Source organism: Gracilinanus agilis, chromosome 1 (assembly GCF_016433145.1).
Source record: "Gracilinanus agilis isolate LMUSP501 chromosome 1, AgileGrace, whole genome shotgun sequence".
Classification (NCBI taxonomy): Eukaryota; Metazoa; Chordata; class Mammalia; order Didelphimorphia; family Didelphidae; genus Gracilinanus; species Gracilinanus agilis.
The window spans coordinates 759,333,996-759,358,025 of NC_058130.1; the positions used below are offsets into that span (position 1 = coordinate 759,333,996).

At 37.3% G+C, this 24,030-nt stretch overlaps 1 pseudogene; it reads left to right on the forward strand.

Moving 5' to 3' along the window:
* The first annotated feature begins 22,039 nt into the window (after positions 1–22,039).
* Positions 22,040–23,640, forward strand: LOC123256880 (annotated as a pseudogene).
* The last annotated feature ends 390 nt before the right edge of the window (positions 23,641–24,030 follow it).

Below are 24,030 nucleotides of genomic sequence, written 5' to 3' on the forward strand. Positions count from 1 at the left end.
CTTTAGAACACTGAATCATAAGATCCTGATCACAGAGATGTTCTTTCCAAATCTTGAACCCACTGCTTCAGTTCAACCCATCTAGTACAATCCTTTCCATAGTGGTCAGTTACCAGAGTGAGCCCCAAAGACTACATATATCTAAGCCTTTTAAGGTTAGAATCTGAGCTATCATCAGGTGGCCTTCAGAGCTCCCAGCTCTCAGGCAATCATGCCATCTTGGAAGGACAGAAACTGGCAGAAACCTAGAAATAAAGTTAAGGAAGATCTAAAGTTTAAGAGGGTACCTTTACCTCCTAGAGAACAGAGACTACCTATAGTAATCAGATAACAAAAGTAATCAGATAACAAAAAAAGCACCTAAGTATAAAGATTAAGGTAGAGACATAAAAGGAGACAGTGAAAGCAAAGCAAACACATGCAAAATCCAAAAGAAAAATATGAATTGGACACAGATCCTGGAAGTGCTCAAAAGCCAATTAAGATTTCAAAAACCAATTAAGATAGAGGAAAAATGGGAAGAGAAATGAAAGCAATACAAGAGGAAATGAAAAAAGAGGTTCAAAAGGTGGATGGAGGAAAATCAGGCCTTGAAAATTAGAATTGAACAACTAGAAGTTAATGATTTCATGAGACATCAAGAAACAATAAAACAAAAAAAAATGAAAAAAAAACAGAAGAAAACTAAAATATCTCATTGAAAAAACAACTTACCTGGAAAATTGATCCAGGAGAGACAATTTAAGAATTATTGGTCTACCTGAAAGCCATGATCAAACAAAAATTTTGGACATTATAATACAGGAAATCAAAGAAAACTGCCCAGATACTCTTATGGGGAAAACCAGGACAGTTAACTTAAATATTATATGTGGGTTCAGAAGGGTGAGTAGGGGACAGAAATGGACAATAGGTGGGGACTTAACAAGTTAGGGAAACTGGGTTTAGCTGTTAAGGGAAATGACTGTTGATAGAAGTGACAGGTCTGTCACCCTGCTCCATCTAGACAAGGGATTAAATCAGAGTATAATAAATACACACTATGGGAACTTCAAGGTACGAAGAAAACACACAGGAAACAGTTTAATTGTTTTTTGAGAGGATAGGAGAGGGGGTGAGGTGAAACTATGTCTAACTGCCCAGGACTGGAGTCGAAAGGTTAAGTTCCTTAGCCAACCTATTTTCTGCCAGGTTTGACAGCTTTGCTAAAGACCTGAGGAAGAGGGCTTGGATTTGAGTTTTCACAGCTGATCCAGAGATGTCTTCAGGATATCAGGAACTAACTCTTCCATAGCCTATGATCCAAGAGTAACCAAGCAGGGAGAGATGTCTGCAAACTATCCACCAGAACACAGGCCTCTTCCCTACTCAGAGTTGACTTGCAGGTTGATGTCTTCAGGCTTTACAACCTTCACCACTCTCCAAGATCCCAGGTCAAATAGGGACTGCTGATTGCACATCTGCTCCAAACCCCTCACAAAACAGCAATGTCTGTTGCTTAGCTCTCTCCTCCCTACCCCCTGCATTCTATTCAGAATGTCCATGACTTCCAGCCAAGGCTTTCCCTAATATACTTGCAAAAATCTGCTTTTACACTTTTAAAGCCTATACCTATCACAATACTCTTGAATAAGAAAATAAAATAGAATTGAAAGAATCCACAGATCACCTCCAGAAAGAAATCCTCAAATGGCAACTTGCAGGAATATAATAGCTAAATTTAAGAGCATCCAGGTCAAGGAGAAAATATTGCAAGCAGTTGGAAAGAAACAATTCGAATACCAAAGAGCTACAATCAGGATCACTCAGGACTTAGAGGCTTCCAGATTAAAGGATCAGAAGTGTTATGTTTGTTGAAACAGTGCTAAGTTGGGAAGCTGAAGTGTTGGACAGAAACCAGAAACCTGCAGGACTCACTCCTCCCCCACTGACAGGCTTGAGTGAAAAGGGAGGGGCACAATCTAGCTCAGTGCTCCCTTCCTCCCCCCTCCCAACAAGCAGTTAGAAATCATTTGGAAATGGTGGTTGGACTGATGTCTTCTGGCAAGGCTAAGCAAGGCAATTCTCTAATGATGTTTTCTTTCTTCAACTTATTTTCTCCACAGGTTTGACTAAGGAATAGTAGGAGAAGCTTGATGTCTTGTAGTTATCAGGGACAGACGATTCTGACTTGTATGGGCCAGACAGCTGAAGGAAACTTAGCTGAAGATGGATGTGAGTATTCCCAAAGTAATAAACAGGCTCTGCTCCCAAAAGATGATGGTTTACTGATAAATGAGGAAGGGAAGGAAGGGAAGGAAGGGAGGGGTTTCAAGGATTAGGATAAAATCTGGGAAGCCCTGAACTGTTAAGTAGAAATAGCCCCTCCCCGCTCAGGAGGGAGTGGCAGACTTTATCACTATCTTGCCCTCAAAGCCTATAATTAATTACTTCTAATGTCTAAATAACTAAATGGTAACAATAATGCTATTGCTGGAAAGGTCTAATTCAGCCAAACAGGCAAACTGCAGAGAAAAACCAAAATGGCTATTGCCACAAGGCTACTGGGATCAGCAAGCAGAGTGATCTGCTCACCTCAACCCCCAGGAACCAATTGCCCCTAACTGTCTTAAACTGCCCCTCACCCAGAGTTCTCTGTGGAGGGAGGACCTGTAATTCTGGGTTGAGGCTTGATCCTGTATCTTGCAGGAATTCCACCCTGCCATTTTCCGTGTTACAGAAGGCATGGAATATGGTATTAAGGGAAGGAGAAAGATCTAGATTTATAACTCAGAGTCACTGATCTAGCTAAACTGAATATATTCTTACAGGGGGAAACATGATCATTCAATAAGATAAAAGATTTCCATGCATTCATGAGGAAAAAAATAAGACCTATACAAAAAGGAAATATCTGAGGCCAGAGTTGAACTTCAATTTTTTTTGTTTGACTCTGGTCAAGTTACTTAACACCCCATTGCCTAGTCCTCACCACTCTTCTGCTTTAGAACCAATACCTAGAATTGATTCCAAAACGGAAATTAAGGGTTTACCAAAAAAAGAAAGAAAGAAAAAATGAATACTTTCTGTAAAACCTGGATGGAGGAGAGGGAGTTGGAGAGAAAAAGGATATCTAGAGAAGAGTATGCTTAGGGAAAGCCTTCAGCCTTTAACTGAAACTATAGGTTGTGTAATTGTGAGGATAGGGGTTGGAGGGGGTGGGAAATGGGTCAAAGGAGAGGCCACAATCAAGGAAATTGGTATTTCCAGGGGACTGGTGGCCTAACAGATGAAGAGCATGCCCCATAGGGGCTGGATTCATTTTAAAACCTTGGGGTTATCTCTGTCTCTGCTCTTCCCCCTCACCTCTTACATACCTCCAGTTACCAGGTCTTGTCATTCTATAGCCACAATATATTTCAATCTCTCTCCTCTAGGCTCACTGTCCCCCTTCATTACCACCCACCTGGATCAGTTGCTAACAGCCCTTAACAGGGGCTTCTCTTCTCTGGTCTTTCACCCCTACAAACTACCCATCTTACTGCTGCCATAATGAGATTTCTCTTGCCCATTTCTGATTGTGGAAGTCTTCTGCTCAAAAGTCTGTAATGGATCCCTATTACCTCCTTAGTTAAATTCAAATCCCTTTACCTGCTATCCAAGACCCTCCACAAGTTGACTCAATCCCACCTTCCTAGTCTTATCTCATGTAGCTCCCCTCTATGAACTTTATATTTTCCCTAATTTATCCTATACAGAGCTTATTTGTACACAATGATTTGCATATTGTATGTCTCATTATACTGTGAGCTCCTTGAGGGCAGGGAATACCTTTTTTTACCATTTTTTGTATATTCAGCCCTGTGCATTATGTCCTACACATAGCAGATGCTTAATATGTTTATCAACTGATCTATTGTGTTCAGCTAAATTGTACAACTCTGTACTTTCCTATCACCATACCCTGCTCAGCCTTTTTTCTGTACATGGAATGACTTCCCATCCTATCTTAACTTTGGTCAGTCACTTTTAGTCAGTCAAGTATTTGTTAAGTTCCTACTGTGTATTAGGCACAGTTCTATGTCCTGGGGATATGAAAACTAGAAGAAAAAAAACAATCCCTGCCCTCAAGGAAATCACAGTCTAATGGGGAAACAAGCTAACAAGTATATTCAAAAAAGCTACACACAGAATACATAGGAAATAATTAAGAGAAGAAAGCCACTGGAATTAAGAAAGGCTAAGAAATGGTTCTAGTAAAAGATGGGATTTTTAGGTGGGACTTGAAGGAAATCAGGAAAACCAGTAGGTAGAGATGAGGAGGGAGAATATTCCAGACAGAGGGGACAGTCAGAGGAATTACCCAGAGTTGAGAGATTTAAATCTTGTTCAAGAAAAGAAAGAGAAGGGAATTAACACTTATGCAGCATCTACTAAATGCCAGGCAATATGCTAAGCAATTTACAGATATTATGTCATTTAGAGCAGCAAGAAGACCAGTGTCATTGGAGTATATGATGAGGGGCAGCTAAGTGGTTCAGTGGATTGAGAGCCAAGTCTAGAGACAGAAGATCATGGTTTCAAATTTGGCCTTAGACATTTCCTAGCTGGCCAAATCACTGCATAGCCCTTACTGCTTTTCTGACTTGGAACTAACACTTAGTTTTGAGTCTAAGATGGAAGGTCAGAGTTTCAAAAAATAAGTTAAAAAGTAAATGAAGAAAAAAGTATAAGAAGACTGGAAAGGTAAAAAAGGGAGAAGTTATGAATAGCTTTGAGTACCAAGCAGAGGAGTTCATATTTGATCCTGGAAGTGATGTTGGAATTCTGTCTCTTTGCAATTTAGTTTTAGAGACTTGTTTGGGGGGGGGCAAGGAGAAGGAGAAGGTAAAGGACTTGCCCAGGGTCACAGAGCTAGGGTCAATCAAATGTGAGACTTGATTCCAGGCCTGTCTGATGCTCAGCCCAACTCTCTATCCATTCTTCCATGATATCTCACAAGTTCTAAAAATACTGTGAAAAGACCTACTTGTAGAGACATGTGTTATTGGAAATTTTGGGGTCCTTGAACTACATTTCCCATGATCCCACTGACTTCCTGTCATTATGTGATGACGTAGACTTATGTGATGATGTAGACAGGAGGACAACATCGAGTGGCTGGCATTCTTCTTCCTCTTTGCTTCTGATCCAGCAGCATGGCAGGCAAGGGCGTGCTTTTTAAACTAAGTCAGAATGGTATTTTGGATTTTAAAACTCTAGAAAACTGTTTAGACTCAAGGCTTTATTTTCTATTGGCTACTAATAAATCTTTAAAAACACATAATTTTTAAGCTATCCTTTTTATATTAATTTGATTTCTTTCAGAAGGTAGGCAGTAACCCCCATGCTGACTGGAACGGATGCCAAATAGGATTGGGAGCAGGAAGGGCTCTTTGGTTTCAACTTCCTAATTTTATCCATTAGGAAACAGTCCCAAAGAGGGAATACATTTGTTCAAATGCACAGATATTAGGCAGGACATCTAGGATTCAAAACCAAGGCCTTTGGGTTCTAGATTCTGGACCCCTTCCCCCCCAGCCCACTGCTCCTTTAGGTTGAGTAGGTGTGAGTACAGTTTGGGAGGCAGAGGACCAGGGTTCAAATCCTGATCCCACTACTTTTTATCTAGGTTATCTTATGTCATAAGCTCAGAGGAGTATAGCTTTAGAGGTCTTCTGGTATGAGGATTTCATTTATTTTTAAACCCTTACTTTCTTAGTATCTGAACACACCATAAGCACTCTGGGAGTTGGAGTCCTCTTCCCAGGAAATCAGTGAAGTCTAGAAGAAGTCCTGTATATTCTAGATATTCATCTTCTCAGAGCAAAAGGAAGTGATCATGTTTACCAAGTCAGTATTCTAGTATCTCATCAAACAGCCTCCCATTAAAATCCAGTCTGAGAGCTGAACTCAGCAGGAAGGAGAGGGAAGCTGCTGTAACAACTGCTGCAGAAGTGGATGGAAAGGAGGTTAAAAGGTCAACTGCAATTTTGCCTATAAAAGAAAATCTCAGGAGAGCCTAAAGAGTAAAACCCGAAAAATCTGCGTTAGATGCCGAACTGGTAAGCTTAGCATATCTGAATACAGAGATGAAAACCTCTTTGGATTCAGGAAAAGTAAAATTGGATGAGAATTCTGAGAAGCCTTGTTCCTACTAAAGACTTGAAATCACAGGGAACAAAGGACTTTAAACCCATTGTAATGAAAGAGGAGATTATAGCTCCAAAGAAATCAGGGACAATGGAAAAGGAAGCTCCAATATCTTTTCCCCAAATTCTCTCTCCACCTCCTCTACTAACCACTACTCCTCAGGTGTCCCTCTTGTCACCTTTTCCTCCATTACCTACTGTTCCACATCAACTGCCTTTACTACCTCTTCAACCAAATTTCATTCAGATCTCCACTTCTGTCACCTCAACTTTCTTATCTTCTACAACCCAAAGGACCTCTGCTCTATTCTCTCAGGCAAATTCTCAGCCCCTTATACAGGTTTCTATGAATATAGAGGCTTCTATGAAAACTGCTATTCCACACCCCAAAACGTCAGCTTTGTGTACTCTGTCATTTCCACCCTCACTACCTGAGAATGATTTGGATAGTAAAAAGGAGAGACTTCCTCCAAAACCTATAAAGAAGAAGGAACAAAGAACTCAGAATTTTCCCATGGACTTCTCTCTTCCTCCAGAGCTCTCTAATGGTGATCCATCTTTGCCAGAACCAAAGGCTGCCACCCCACCGTAGGAACCATATAATAAAAGACCAAAAATCTGTTTCCCACATTATGAGGTAAGGAGAAAAACAGAAAATGATCAGCGGAAACAGTGTGGACAAGTTTGACATAATTGGAATTTTTTTGGAGGGAACATATGGACAAGTATATAAAGCTGCAAGAGTGATTATTATTAATATTAGAACTCAGGTCCTTAGAATTTTTATAAAGTTTATTAGTTATTTGGATAGGTAAAGGCATAGAGATAAAGAGAAAAGGCCTAGTCTAGCTAGCCCTGTGGGGGGGGGTCTCAGTCTGGCCACTGTAGCAGCAGCTTCCCCAGAGCTGTCACCTTGAGATAGAGAGCCCCCATACTTCCTTGTCTTGTACCTTTTAACCACCTCCTCCTCCCTTCTGGGTCAAATTCAATCATCTCTGGATCAAGTGTGTAGGCAACAGTCCCAGCTAGGTGACATAAAGACTCAGATATATGTATACTGTAACTTTCTTAGCTAATCCTTATAATTTTTATAAGACAAATGTATCACTTTGGCTATTCACTAAAAACTAATGATTATGTTACTAAAATAATCATAAAGGCCAATATTACTATAATTATAAAAGAGGGCAGGGGGGTTCACACTCAAAGGTAGATATAATTCTGTTTTAACCGGCCAGTTTAGAAGAAAAGGAACACAGGTAAGAGAGATCCTGTGACGGATTCATTACACAGTTAACTTGTTAGAAACTAATGGGGTTAAAATGTTAATTCTCTACTGTATGATCTCTAAAATGTGATTTATATGTTTTTATAAATGCTGAAATATTCTAGTGAATTTTTGAGATACGATTTGGAATTTGTTTTAAGAACAATTTAAGGCTAAGTCACATTGAAGATTTTATGTATCTATAGATATCTATCTATCTGTAACCCAAAGTAGTAAAAAAAGCTTGTTAAAGGGAACTCCTTTAGAAAAACTCTTTATAGCATGGGATAAAGGAGATCTCCAGAGCTAAAACAACTGTTTCAGCTGGGGAATCAGTGTGGTCCTATATGACTTTTAATGATTAGAAATGGAAAGATGTAAGTTTCATTATAGCAGACAAAATCCCAAACTGATCTTTCCACTAAAATTTAATTAACTGTTAGCATTAGTTCAGTATTTTCCTGAATTTATCATCTGTCCCCTTACCTTGATTATCCTACCCCCACTCCCACCCCCCATCTACCTTCCTCTTTGATCCATCCTCAGGTTTTTGAACTTGTCTTAACCTCTTCCTCTCCAGGTCCCTGGCTTCCATCAGTTCCTTCTCCCTTAATTACTCCAATTTGCCAGCTAAAAAGAGCTGTGGTATGGTCCCTAAGGAAGGTGTGAACAGCCTCAGGACTGACCCTGACCTTTTTCCTCCTCCCCCTCTCCCATTCCCAATCAATCACCTCTAATTACTTGCTGATTCACATTCACATTCCCCTAACCCAATCCCTTTCTGACTGATCCATGGCCTTGAATAAGTCTGATCATCCAACCTTGAACATCTGGTTAGTTATCACCAACAGCAAGTTGCCTTAAATATGCTATTACTATAAGAACTATTTGCATAAGATATGTTGTTAAGAATTGGAAAATGCAACTCTTGATTTAGAACAGACTATTAGTTTCCTCCAGAATCTGAAAAAAAAAAAAGCAAAAAAGAGTGTTTGATTTAATTTGGAAAAAAAATGTTTTGAGTTTCTTTTTAAATGACATGACAGATGTTAGGTGATTTTGTAATCAAATCTTTTGAAAGCTGCTAACTGGACTGAGAGAGCCCAAAACCCTACCCCTTATTCTTCAGTAGGGATATAAGCCACTGCAGGCCTGCTAATGATTGTGATTACTAAGAACTTAATGGATTTTTGAGGACTTATCCTACAAACTTCAATATTTGGGGAGTAGAAATAGGCAATGCAGGGTATAACAGAAGTTTAGGGTGCTTTGAATCTCCTAAAAATACACAAATTGCTACCAATCAAGCAACAATGTTTATTTGTGATAGGTAGATTAGTGAAAAAACTCATCTGAATTGGAAATAAGGAAACATCTGGGAAAGTAAAGATTTAGTATGTCATTAGGTTTAAGTATATATGTACTAAAATTAGCTAGTGAAATTCAATGGCATGAATACAGACCAAAAGAGTTGAAATATGAAGAAAACAGGAATCTTTCTAGTAAAAGGAAGATTTTGGAGAAAAATTACAAATGAGAGATATAAGAAAGGTTTGGCTGCTTAGAAATATGGTAGGGACAAGAATTTGGTCAGGCTCTGAGTAGCTTGAAGGAAAACAGAAAAATTCTAGGGAACTAGAGTGTTACCATATATCTAAGAATGAGACACAATGACTTCTCAATCTTGAAGCTCTGCTAGAAATTTTTGGGATTTTACATATTTTTCTTAGTAGTTATCAAACCCATATTTGATTTGATCAAAATATGTCTTGAAACTGAATCAGAATGTAGTTTTAAAGAGTGCTCCTCTATTAGGAAAATCATGGTGGATCCCAGCTTAAAAGAGGAATAGTCATTTTGCATTTTTGACAATGGTGGGTTAGCTAAACAATCCTAGACCTTATGCAATGCTTGAAATAAGTGGGCCTTGTAAAGAATAACACTGAATAATTGAAATTATTTCTTAAACATTCTGTATTGATGTAGACTGAAACATCCCACTAACCCTGCCAAGTAGGTATAAACAATCAAAAGAACATGGAAGCAATAATTAGTTGATTAGTATGGAGCCACTTTTCAGATAAAATATGTTACTTAGATTTACAATTTTGAGAAAATTCCTCACATAAATCTTTAGATATAACCTAGGTCCTTGGTTGGGGGTCTGATAGGTCTGTTTACAAGTCACACAGAACTAAGTTAAACAATGTTCAACTTCATAATCATTGCCTTCTTTAGAGCCTGCACAAAAAGAGAAAAATTTGACCAAAAATTGTCATTGGTTGACATATCATTAGCATCCCACTAACATTGTGGTATTGCTCCCCCCACCAGTGGGCAAAGAGAATGGATCATGTGTAAAGCCACACAGACTGAAGTGAAACATTGGTAAAGTGATATCAGTTCCTTGGGAACAACAAGGCTACAACTACCCAAACAAAGAGTCCCTTCCTTAACTAATCAAGATAAAAATAATTCCTGAAAAACCTTTACATACCCTCCTTTACTTCCCTTCCTACATTTATTTCCTAATTGCATTCCCCACTCACTATCTTTTTACCTTTGCTATATTACCTTTTAATAAAGCTTGTTCCCTCACAATGGAATGGGATTGAGCTGTCAAATTCTTTGAATGAGACCCTAATTTCAATGTGCCAGCATCAGTATCATTTGGGAAAAGTGTAATTGACTTAATTCCATTTTCATTTTAAGGGAGACAATTGTGGTCAGATAGATTTTTTACCATTTGGCATATAAACAAAATATTGGGAAAATTATATGAATGAGGAAGTGTGTTCATTATATGAAAATAGTGCCTAACACAAATATGCTAATCCATTGTATTAGAACTATTGTTAGAAAAATGACCTCTTCTTTGATTCTCTTGAGTTTTGATTTAATTGTTTAAGACTAATGTTAATGTGTTTTAAAAATATTCTTTAGAGATAAGGAAGATAGTAGGAACTTGCCAACCCCTGCTTTGAGATTCACAAATTTGAAGTAATAAGGTTTGAGATCTAGTACTGAGTATTTAACTCAGGTAGTAGTCTAACATCTGAGCAGAGTGTCAATATTTTAAGACTAGGAGGTCTAGCCTCACTCTCAGGTTACAGTACGGAGATTTAATTTTAGTGCAGAATTAACATAAAGTGAGAAGATTCACTTCATATTTCTCTTTATTACATACTATCTTAAAAATGTTTTGAAGTTTGGATCTATAATCTCTTACAAACAAGGTTAGATAAGCACCTGGTAGAGGTGTGCATTCACCTATCAGGATCCTTTTTAATAAACTCTTTTCTAGGGGCAGCTAGGCAGCTCAGTGGATAGGGAACAAAGCCTGGAGAAGAAATGTAAATCTGGCTTCAGATCCTTTCTTGCTGGGTGACCCTGGGCAAGTCACTTAACCCTAATTGCCTACCCATTCTTGATTCTTTTGCCTTAGAACTGATGCTCAAAATAGATTCTAAGATGAAAGATAATGTGTGTGTGTATTTTTTAAGAAGCTTAGGTGATCTTCAGTGCTCCATTCTATTTTAGACGTGACTATTATATAGAGCCCTTTTTCTTTATATTGGGCAAGTTGAGAATGTTTATACTTACTCTATGCTCTGTGAAAACTCTCAAAGACTTCAGTAAGTCCATACCTAGCCATTATCAGTTCAAATTCCTTAAAGCTTTTTTTACATGGACCAAAAATCAGCCCACCACCTATATTCTTAGAGGGAAATTTTTTTAACAGTAGTGATTATGGTGCTTAATACAGCCTCTTTATATTTAACCTAATGATAACAGGTGTGAGTTCATTTCTGCTGGTGATAGCATCAGGTAATGCCTAAACCTGAGAGCTTTGAGATTGACAAGTTGAAGAGCTAGCTTTGTACCTAACTAGAATGGGAAAGTTTATAAATCAGCTCCCCTTATAGATCAGCTTATGATAAGGAAGCAAATTCCATCTAAATTTGTTTAGCTGTATTAAAGCCACCTGTGATAGGATGAATGATTTCCTTCGCAAAAGTGACCTTTTCTCTGATTGTCTTGAGAAGAGTGAGTTCACCAATGGATAAGGTACTGGTTTCCTTGAAACATGATAGTTTTCATCTGAAAAAGATTGAACAATGAACTCTGCCTCCTTTTCCCAATGAAGATGATAGTAATAACATCTTGTCACAAATAGAGAAAGGGTTAAAACTGAAGAAGGTACAAAAGGAAGTTTTGAGAGTCATTCACATTTTTTCCTGATACAGATCCACCAACATGTAGCATTCATGAAATACTTCAAAGAATTAAAGAAGCATCACCAGAATCTGAGGATGAAGAGAGTTTGCCTTGCACAGATTGGAAAAACTAATAGATAGATGATCTTGTCTTTCTCAAAAACATTTTCAAATGAAAAAAAAAACATTTTCAAAAACTTTTTTCTGTTTGGGGGTAGGGATATGGGTAAAGTTGGGTTATCATTTGGTGGTTTAATCACATTATTATTTATGGCAACATAGTAAAAATATGGTAAACTTTTGGTCTGCCTGGCTTTGGAATCAGTACCATATTTATGTCATAAAGGGAGTTTGGTAGAACTCCTTTATTGCTTAATTTGTCAAATAACTTGTATAGTATTGGTATTAGTTGTTCTTTAAATGTTTGATAGAATTCACTTGTGAATTCATCTGGCCCTGGGGATTTTTTCTTAGGAAGTTCCTTGAAGTTCAATTTCTTTTTCTGAGATGGTATTATTTAAGTATTCTGTTTCCTCTTTTGTTAATCTAGGCAATTTATATTTTTGTAAATATTCATTCATTTCACCGAGGTTATCATATTTATTGCCACATAATTGAGCAAAGTAATTCTTAATAATTACTTTAATTTCCTCTTCATTAGAGGTGATATCACCCTTTTCATTTTTGATATTGTTAATTTGATTCTTTTTTATTAGATTAAGTAGTACTTTATTTTGTTTTTTCAAAGTACTAGCTCCTAGTCTTATTTATTAGTTTAATTGTTCTTTTACTTTCATTTTGATTAATATTTCCTTTAATTTTTAGGATTTCCAATTTAGTTTTTATCTGGGTATTTTTAATTTGTTCTTTTTCTAATTTTTTAAGTTGTAAACCCAATTCATTGATCTCTGCCCTATTTTGTTGGTATAGGCACTCAGCAATATGAAATTTCCCCCAAGTACCACTTTGGCTGTATCCTGTAGTTTTTGATATGATGTCTCCTCATTGTTCTCTTTATTGAAGTCTGAAATTGTTTCTATTATTTCTTCTTTGACTCATCTGTTTTGAAGAATTAGATAACTTAATTTCTAATTAACTTTAAATTTGTCTTTCCATGGAACCTTGTTAATTGTAATTTTTACCTCATTATGATCTGAAAGAGTGACACTTGTTAATTCTGCTTTTCTGCATTTGTTTGCAATATTTTATGCCCTAGTACATGGTCAATCTTTGTATATGTACCATTTACCACTGAGAAGGTTTATTCCTTTTTATGCCTCTTCAGTTTTCTCCAGATATCTATTAACTCTAATTTTTCTAGCATTTCATTTACTTCTCTACTTCTTTCTTATTTATTTTTGGTATGATTTATCTAGTTCTGAAAGGGGAAGGTTGAGATCCCCCACTAGTATGGTCTTACTATATTTCCTTCTTGAGTTCCTTCAATTTTTCCTTTATAAATCTAGATGCCATACCATTTGGTGCATAAATGGTTAGTACTAATATTACTTCATTCTTTATAGTACCTTTTAGCAAAATAAAATGTCCTTCCTTATCTCTTAACCAGATCAATTTCTACTTTGGCTTTGTCTGATATCATGATCGCTACTCCTGCTTTTTTTACTTTAGATGATGCATAGAAAATTCTGCTCCAGGCTGAATCTGTATGTGTCACCCTGCCTTAAATGTGTTTCTTGTAAATAACATAGTAGGATTCTGGTTTTTAATCCATTTTGCTGTCCACTTTCATTTAATGGGTGAGTTAATCCCATTCACATTTAGCATTATGATTATTAACTGTGTCTTGCCCTCCATAGTGTTATTCTCTTTAGATCCTGCTCTATTCCCTTTCACTGTCTCACCGGTATTTTGCTTTCTGCCACCACTCCAGTTCACCCTCCCTTCCCTTGGCTTGTTTCCATTCTTCTTCACTGTAGGGCGATAGAATTCTATACTTCCCTGAGTATACTCCCCCCCCCCTTTGAGCCAGTTACAATAAGAGCAAACTTTAAGCACTGTAAGGATTAAATTTTAATGGTTTGGCTAAAATATATGAAGATTATAAATAATAGTGGTAGTTGCCGATTCAAAGTATTATTGCTCAAAGTTGAAATGACTTTAATAGCTTTTATTTACAAAAGAGGTGGAAAGAGTGAGAGTGGAGAAAAACAAAAGGGTAGAGAAGACATTAGCTTATCTAACTAAACTATCTAGCTAAATATTGCTCTGATGCTTGACTCATCCAGGACTTGTTGAACATCAGCAGGAATTAAATTATCTCCAGAAAACAGAAAGGGAAATCCAGCTATCCACTCACCCAAATTCCCTCCAATAGAGGCAGGTCAAGACAATGACTCAAGCTAAAGGTGATTCTTGAGATCAACTTTCTTCCTTGAGCCAACCTTCTTCTTGAAGCTGACTTCCCTCTTGAAGTCCAATTCCTTCTTGAAGTCTACTTCATTCTTGGAATTCACTTCCTTTTCCTAGCCCCAGAAATTCAGGACCTTCCATAGTGGGTTCTTGTCTCTTCCCCTTTTTACAGGGGCCAATCACAACTTCCAAATTGTCTAGCACTGTCCAGGGGCCGCTGTTTGTGGGAACCAGTTCTCATCTTCTGGAGGGGTGAATACTCATCAAAAGGATTCACAGATTCCTGGCTGATTGAGTTTCTGAGAGTGTGAATTCACTAAGTGGTCAAAGTCCTTGTGATTTATCTAATATTATTTTTTAGGGGAAAGAAACAAGGGTACCATTTTTGCCTGCTTTACTTCAGTTATTGCCATCTTATAATTTCTTTGGGTAACAACATCCTAGTACTACTCATGCTTAAGCTACCATGGACAGTTCAAATTCTAAGTGCCTTGGCAGTTGAAGCCATAACCTTTCAGTCAATTTCCTAGTGACAAACCTCCAAGATACATTAGACATCTTTTTTAAGTATTTGGAAATGACTTGTTACCATGGATATTGTGTCTAAGGGTCTCCACTAAATCTTAGGAAAGGTATTTGATTGGGGAATAAGTTCTAAAGATAGCAGCAGGAGGGGGAATTTTGATCCCTTAATCTCAGAAAGACAAAGCTGAAAATGGTTTTGTTTTTCATCCTTTAGTGAGCTACAGGAATTGCCTTGTTTTAATCTCTGATGTATACTTGGGTTACATTAATCCAGAGCCCCTCAACTATTCTTAAGTACCAGTTGGTACTTAAGGACACAGAGTCCACTACTTCCAGTCAATGGTTTATGAAAGTGGAGAGAATATTATTCTTTTCTCCCACCATGATTTTTTTGTCTCTTTACCAACAGACCTAGTTCTCTTTCCAGGCCCCTTTGACTCATTACATTAGTCAATGTGATTGATAATATCTTCCCACATAAGCCATGACTATTTTATCTGATCAGGTAGAACAGAAAAAGACAGATATCCTGATGTTTTTTGTCTTGCTCTAGGAACCAAACAACTAGAAGTACATATTACCTCAGTGACTTCTGAAAACAGCCCTACCTGATTTTCCTGGTGTCTTCAGCATCTCATGGGCTCTAGGACCATGGAAGGTAATGCTTTCCTTTGCTCTACTAAAAAAATTTATTTTGATTAGAGTTCCAAAACCTTGGGATGACTATTTGTAATCCTAGCCCCATGGAGACAGATGCTCATCACTAGTTTTCATGCGTATGGCTGTCTTTACCATACTATAAAGTTATATAATTCATTCCTATTTGTCTTACATGCTCTAGCTTTATCCCCTAGGTTTTCAGAATGGAGAAGCAAGGATATATTTACTACTCTCCACTCTTTCCCAATGCTCTTGTAAAGTTCTCAATGCATTTAGTGTGAATTTTCTGGACGTGACATTTAAAATTATATATACTACTTTAGACATTTACTGTCTGAAGAAATATCTCACGATACTATCTGTACCTTTTTTTCTATGTGTATGCAAATAAACAGGTGATTTTTACTACCAAACAGGAAAGAAACTATACATTATGAAAAAAACCAAATCGTGTCATCTCCTCTCATTTTCTATCAGAGAAAACTCAAATTTCACATTGCTAAGACCTAGCATTTTCCCTTTCATATTCGGCATGTTGCTCCCATGAATTCCCATTCCATCTGTCAAAGGGATTTAGGCACTCTGAGGGACCTCTCTGCATCATCTTTCAGTGAGCCAAACTCTGAACCCCACTCTTATACATACCACCAAGCCATGAGATATTTATTTAAATAGATATTCATTCAAACATCTCTAGCTGCATCAACCAGTCAAGACTTGATGCTTGGGAGAAGGTCAAAGCTCTCTCTAAAGACATATTTGGCAGAAGCCTTCTTGTTGATTATATACCAGGCCATGAATTCCCAGCAAATAACAACATTCAAGGTGTTGTCTTCAAATGACTTTCAAATCTTGGTTTTTACCTCCCCAGGTAGTACATTGGAAAGAACACCAGGTCTGGAATCAGAAGATGAGTTTGAACCTGGCCTCAAAAATCATAAGGCACAGTTTGTTTATCCATTCCACAATTGAAAGCATTCTAGCAATTTTCAGTTCTTTCCCACAGCAAGGAGAGTTATTATAAATAATTTAGAATCTGGAGCTTCTTTTTCTTTTTCCCTCATCACCTTGGGAAATGGATTTAATAGTGCTATTTTTGGGTCAGAATTTAAACACAATTGTAAAACTCTTTGGGCATGATTCCAGATTGCTCTCCAAAATAGTTGAATCAGTTCCCAATTGCATCAATAATGTATCCATGTCCCCGTTTTTCCACATCTTCAACATTTGTCATTTTGCCCTTTTATTGTTTTAGCCAACCAGATATTTGTGTGAGATATGTGAGTTGTTTTGATTTGCATTCTCTAGTCAGTAATGATTATATATATATGTATATATATGTATATATATATATATATATATACACACATACATACACATATATGATTTCTTTATCCAAAACTTTCTGTTCATATATTATATCTCTGGGTTCTGTGGACCTTTTCAAGAACTTCAGTAGGTCCCCACCCAACCATCATCATATAAAATTCCTTAAAACTTTTCTTCCAGGACCAAAAACCAGCCCATCACCTATATTCTTGGAGTGAGAAATTCTTAACAGTAGTGATTGTAGTATTTAATTCAGGATACTTTGATTTGACCTACTGATAACAGGTATGAATTCTTTTCTGCTGGTGATATGGTATAAAGTCCTTTGATGCTAGTGCTGTATCTTATGACCTCAAATCTCAGAACTTTATATATAAAAAGAATTGGAAAGTTTATAGACCAACTCCCTTAATATATAAGCATATGTAAGAAAAACTCCACTTAGAACCACTCTAGACCAGTGATGGGCAAAATTTAAAGAGGGGGCCAAAGGAAAGGAAATGCTCATCTGTCAGTCTGTTTCTAAGGAAAATCTTTTGAAGTTTCATTGTATTGCATCCTGCTCATTGTATTCGGCAGATTAGGAATAATATCATGTGGCCAGATACAACATTTCAGGGCCCTCCCTCCTCCCCCCAACTGGCCCATGGGCTGTAGTTTGCCCATCACTGCTCTAGATAATATAAAATATTTAGGAATCTATCTGCCAAGACAAACATAGGAATTATATGAACACAACTGCAAAACACTTTACACACAATTAAAACTGGATCAAAATAATTGGAAAAACATTATTTGCTCATGGGTAGGATAAGCTAATATAATAAAAATGATAATCCTATCCCAATTAATCTACTTATTCAGTACCATATTTATCAAACTGTGTAATTACAATCTGTTACCCTAAAAACTACTATTCCCAGCACCCCACTCTTCTCATGTTACATGCTGATGTAGAGAGGATATAAATTTGGTGTAGTCCTGCCTCTCCTTCTCGTCTCTTCCTGTTGAAGCTTTGGTGGAGTAGGCTTTTTAAACAGGCAAGGAGAACTTAGTTATGTGGTCTTACTTTTGTTAAATAATTAGGTTTTTTTTACTTCTATTTCCTTTTTATTCTTTCCACTTCAAGTGATTATTAATAAACTTTATAAGATATAATTCTTGGAGTGTTGGATATTAATTTAAATCCTACAAAACTACCAAAAAAGTTTTTATTACATTAGAAAAATTATAACCAAGTTCATCTGGAAGAACAAAAGATCAAGAATATCTAGGGAACTGATGGAAGAAAAAGTGAAGAATGGGGTCCTAGCAGTACCATATCTTAAATTGTACTATAAAGCAGTGATCATTAAAATAATACAGTAGAATAAAAGCGACAGAAGGGAAGATCAATGGAATTGGCTTGGGGCAAATGACCTTAGCAAGCTAGTGTTTAAAAAACCCAAAGATCTCAGCTTTTGGGACAAGAACTTAATATTTGACAAAAACTGCTGGTAAAATTAGAAAAGAGTATGGGAAAAATTAGGTTTAGATTAGCATCCAACACCCTATACCAATCAAGATAAATTCAGAATCGGTAAATGACTTAAATATAAAAAAGGAAATTATAAGTAAATTAGGTGAACATAGAATAGTATACCTAAGATCTTTGAGGAAGGAAAGAATTTAAGACCAAGGAAGAGAAATGTAATCAAAATTATTCATTTTACATTTTGTAATATTATATTAAATTAAAAAGTGTAATATAAAAGAAATAATGCAGATGTGCAGAGAAATTTATGACAATAATAAGGATGATTATATGAGAGATCAGCTTTCTCATTTCAACACAGAAACATTGGGTGAGAAGCATAAGGATCAATCAAGCAATTGCAACAGCTTGCATCATGAGGCTTTGCAATCTTGTTCAAAATCATCAAAAACTCAAACTCCTCTCTTTATTCCAAGTCAAAAACAAAGGGGCAACTTGGATAAAGAACATTATGGTGAGGATTTACAATGTTTCTAGAAAAGAATGCATTTAGTAAACTTGTGGGAGTTAAATGCCAAAATTCAATCCCATTCGCTTGTTTCAGACACAATGTCACAGATTAAGGTTAAAGAGCAAACAAATCAGTATGTTGGCAAAAACTTAGATTTGAAAGTGCAACCCACTGAGTTGCAGGGTGATAGCAGCTATTTAGGAAATTCTACATCCACCTTTCTCAACCCCTTAGCTGAAGAATTCAAACTAGAAGCATGGGGAAAAGAAAGGGAGCAGTTGTCATCCCCAGTAACCAGTGTGGCTAATAACATCAGTAATGAAGCTTGTTCAGTGATTGAAGACAAAACCATTTGACTTCAGTCACACAAACTTAAAAGCTGACTGACGTTCCCTATCTTGCTCTGAAGTCAGTAGTCATACCTGAGGTGTTGAAGGGAACACAAACTAACAACCATACATTCCTGGATACCATCGAAGGGAAAACTTCCGATTTGGAGCATGACAGTTCCTTAACCATCAGAGTGGACAGTGAATCAGATCAAATCTCCATTTCGCTCTTTAAGCCTGATTTCTGTATTTCTGATTCTAAACTTAACTTGCCTGATGGTGCTAAAGAAAGTTCTAGCTTAGATACAAATGACCATACGCAATACTGTATTGATAATAAGTGTACACAAAAAACTGAGGATTCTTTATTACCCCTAGTGCCAGTGAAGTCCAATGAGAGTGGAGAACCATTAGTTACCCTAGAAATTGGGGGGCGGGGGGGGTAACATTATGAAGGACTACTGGACACTGGTGCAACTTGTACTGTTTTACGCGAGGCACCCGAAGGATGCCAACACCAAGGTAGTTTGAGAGTAAGAGGAGCTTCTAGTGTAGCACAACAATAATTTCTTATGTCCTGCTTGCCTATTGGGGAAACTAAACCCACAACATCTATTCACTAAAACCCAAAAGCCACCCTGACTCCCAGAACCCCAGGAAACAAGGAAAGAAATAGAGAAATAATATGGGGAAGGTTAGGGAGAGGTCCAGAGAAATTAGCTAGCTTCAAATTGTTCAGAGACAAAGCACCAGGCCAAAAACAAAACTGAAAGCCAAGGCAGAGCTCTAGTTAGTTTCTTCTGCTCAGTTCAAGCCTTAGGGACCAACTGACAAATCTCAGAATTCTAAGGCTGAACTGCCAGAAGTTTTCAGTCGGCTCCCTGCAAGAGCAAAAAAACCTCTCTTGCATCTTTTGTATTACAAAAGTTTCTATTAAAAAACAAAACAAACAAAAAACACCAACATAACCAAAATTAGAAGGAGAAGGAAAGCAGCAAATTGGGAAAAATCTTTATAACAAAAACCTCTGACAAAGGTGTAACTTCTCAAATTTATAAGGAACTAAATCAACTGTACAAAAAAATCAAGCCATTCCCCAATTGATAAATGGGCAAGGGACACAAATAGGTAATTTTCCAATAAAGAAATCAAAACTATCAATAAGCACATGAGAAAATGTTCTAAATCTCTCATAATTAGAGAAATGCAAATCAAAACAACTATGAGGTACCACCTCACATATGGCAGATTGGCCAACATGACAGCACAAGAAAGTGATAAATGTTGGGTGGGATGTGACAAAATTGGGACACTAATGCATTGTTGGTGGAGTGGTGAATTGATCCAGTCATTCTGAAAAGTAGTCCTGGAAGGGCTTTAAAAGACTGCTTGTCCTTTGATCAAGCCATATCATTGCTGAGTTTGTACCCCCAAAGAGATAAGGAAAAATATTTGTACAAAAATATTCATAGTCACACTCTTTATGGTAGCAAAAAACTGGACAATGAGGAGGTGTCCATTGATTGGGGAATGGCTGAATTGTGGTATCTGATGGTGATGAAATACTATTGTGCTGAAAGAAATAATGAACTGGAGCAACACAATGTGAACTAGAAAGACCTCCAGGAATTGATGCAGAGAGAAAGGAACAGAACCAGGAGAACATTGTACACAGAGACTGATATATTGTGGCACAATCGAATGTAATGGACTTAGTAGCAATGTCATTATCCAGGACAATTTTGAGAGACTTATGAGAAAACTTTTTCCACATCCAGAGAAAGAGCTGTGGGGGTAGAAACACAGAAGAAAAGCATATGATTGATCATATGGTTTGATGGAGACATGATTGGGGATGTTGACTTCAAATGATTATTCTATTGCTATTAATAATATGGAAATAGGTTTTGAACAATGATACATATAAAATCCTGTGGAGTTGCCTGTTGGCTTCAGGAGGGGAGAGGGAAGAGAGAAGGTAAAGAACATGAATCACGTAACCATGGAAAAATATTCTAAATTAAATTTAAAAAATAGATGTTAGTCTTCTTTAATTAACACGACCCCATATACATCAAGGAGGATGGATGGAGTAGGTAGATGCACAAAGTAGGAGGATTTGGGCATTTAGTACAGTTTCTCTCTTTACAAAGTCAAAATCTTCAGAAACTATTCTAAGATATTTGATATCTCTAGGATGGCTTAAGGATACATGAAAGCCTAGTCACCCTAACAGAATGATTTTTTAAAAACGTGAAATCAAGAAAATTTCTGGTGGGTCACAAATATTTTAAATGGAAGAGAAGTAAGGGATCTCTGGAACATATTTTGCCAGAGTCCTGAAATCCTCTTAGAAAAATGATATTTATTCTCTCCTCAATGCCACTCTGTCTCTCTACTTCCTTTGCCAATAAATAAGAAGTCTGAGGCCTGATAGTGCTACCCATGGGCCTCTTGCTCAGTTATTTTGGAGACAATCTTTTAGGGAAAAGAGCTCTTTGTTTGGAATTCAAGTCTGCCAATGGAGGGTCTTGTGGAAAAATTACACTGAAATGCTCCTTTGGTGTCCTTTGATCACCAAGACCACTTTCCTCAACTTATTGACTATTTGCTAGCCTAATTAATAAAATTTCATATCCAGAACTCTCAGGATTTGATTTGTCACACACATAGTGGTCAGATATTTATCCTTGGCTCTTCCAAATTGCCAGTATCCAAACAGCAATAATACTACTAACACTATTTTTAGCTAGCATCTCTATAGTGCTTTACTTTTGGCAAAGCACTTATATATATATATATATATATATATATATATATATATCTTATATACTCACTAAGTATATATCTTATATATTCTTAGTGAGTTTATCACAACTGCCCTAGGATGCAGATCATTTAAAAAGTGAAAGAAGTATTTTAGTGGGCTTTAAATGCAACGTGGAACAATAATAATAGACATAATAGAATAATAATAATAGACAAGGCAGTCATAAGTTTACACTGTCCTTGGTGATTATAGACCTATCACTCCCATTTTTGCATAAGGTATAGATCCTCTTTAGCCTCTCCTGGGACTATTTTATTACTTTGTAGAGGATAAATGTCTGGGCAGTATGGTAATCTGTATTAGGGAATCTAGATGTACAGAATCTTAGGATTTGAAGGGATCTCTCCAGGGCCATACATGGGTGGATTGGCCAACATTAATGTTAGAGGCATTGATCCCCCAGAGGTGGAACTGAAGGACCAAAGACAGCATCCCTGATCCTGGATGAAGATGCTGCAGATAAAGAGACTGAATTGAGAACCCAAATGCCAATGCTACAGGCCAACATCAAGTCTGTGAAACATCAGTTCAAGCAGCAGCTCAGTGAAAAGCCAGAGGACATGGGATCCAACACATTTTTTGATCCCCAAGTCTCCATTACTATATTAAGAATTAGGCCTGAGGTTTATTTGTATAAGGGAGACTCATGTGCATTCTTGGAGGATGCCAGAATCCTCTGACATCCTGGCACCTGGAAGGTACTTGTCCCATACAATTCCTGGCATCCAGAAGATCAGGCTTGACTCCTACATTCGGTGATGACACTTTCCTGGGTATCTCTGATTTACTGGGCTTAACCTCAGTCTAAGTTTGAGTGGAGAGAGGAAATTTTTCTCACAGGAACACAGGTAGCTGAGGTGTGTCTGTAGGGAGACCTCACACCAAGCTCAGGGAAGGGTGACAGCTCAACATTGTGACTGGTGCCTTTCTTCCTCTAACACCTGTTCTTAATTTATTTAATGAGTAATTATAAATTAATATAGTCTCCAGAAAATTTGAATCTTAATATATGAGAGGCAAATTATAAAAGATTGCCCAAAGATTAAGGACCAAAACTTGGTTGGAGAAACTGTAGATAGCTCTCACAGGTAGCCTGAAAAATTGGCAGCCATACTTCAACCAAACTGGAGTTCATTGCTCCTAAAGAACTAAAGGGAGAGATTCCTGATATTGAGTAGTAGGACCTTTACATTATTCCCAAATGTTTTGACCCTATAAGGGAAATTCCTTTGAAGATCATAAACCTTGTAGAACATCCAAGTCCAAATAAAGCCTCTAGTGGACAGTGGCATGCCAGTAACAATAGGAACGTATCTCACCAAGAAGGAATGATGAAACTTAGGAAATGGACTAGAAGGGAAGCTCAGAAAGTGCTACAAGAGAAAGTCAAACTGGATTTTATGCCTCCTCCTGAAACCAAAATGAGAATTTCCAACCTTATAAGAATATTAGGCACAGAAGCTATTCAAGGCCCACAAAAGTGCAGGCTCATGTAAGAGCTCATATGGTCAAAATAAAGTGAATGAAGAAGCCAATGCTGTCTGAAACTAACAGCAGAACTGAGAAAGGTCAGGAAAATGAAAAAGCTCTAAGACATGTCTTGGGGGTGCACATATCTGTCTATAGAGTCCAAAATTAAGTAACCAAGTCAAGAAATTTGAGATTGAGGCTAATGCTGGGCAGCTGTACCTTTCAGTGGCAGTGTTGTTTTGTAAGAGTCAATATGGCGGTGGTAAAAGGGGGCCCTAATGCACAGAAAAAAAAATCAAGCATCTAATGCTTTACTGCATCAAGAAAATGATGCCAAGTTTGATGAAGAAGCTGTGAAAATAAAACAAAAGTGTGCATTGATTTGGGAGGATATAGCCAAAGACCAGAACTCTGGAGAAATGAAGTTCAAAGAGAACATGACCAGTGAGCATTTCAAAAAGCATGAGCCTGAGTGGGCAGCTGGATAGTTCAGTGGATTGAGAGTCAGGCCTAGAGACAGCAGGTCCTAGGTTCAAATCTGGCCTCAGACACTTTCCAGCTGTGTGACCCTGGGCAAGTCACTTAAACCTCAATGCCTAGCCCTTACCATTCTTCTGCCTTGGAGCAGACAGAAGGTAAGGGTTTTAAATTTAAAAAAAATCATGAGGCTGAACATTAATGGAACCTTGTACTGAGTCCATGTTGAAGTCCACTAAAAGATAGCTACAGTTCTACACTTTCCTCTTCATTACCTTTCTCACACCAGCTTCCCTTTATTCTTCCACCCCAATCTCTGTTGTATATAAATGTTCAGGCACACACATACACATGTGAGAGAAGTATTCAAATTTTGTACTAGAAAGAGGCATGAGAATGGG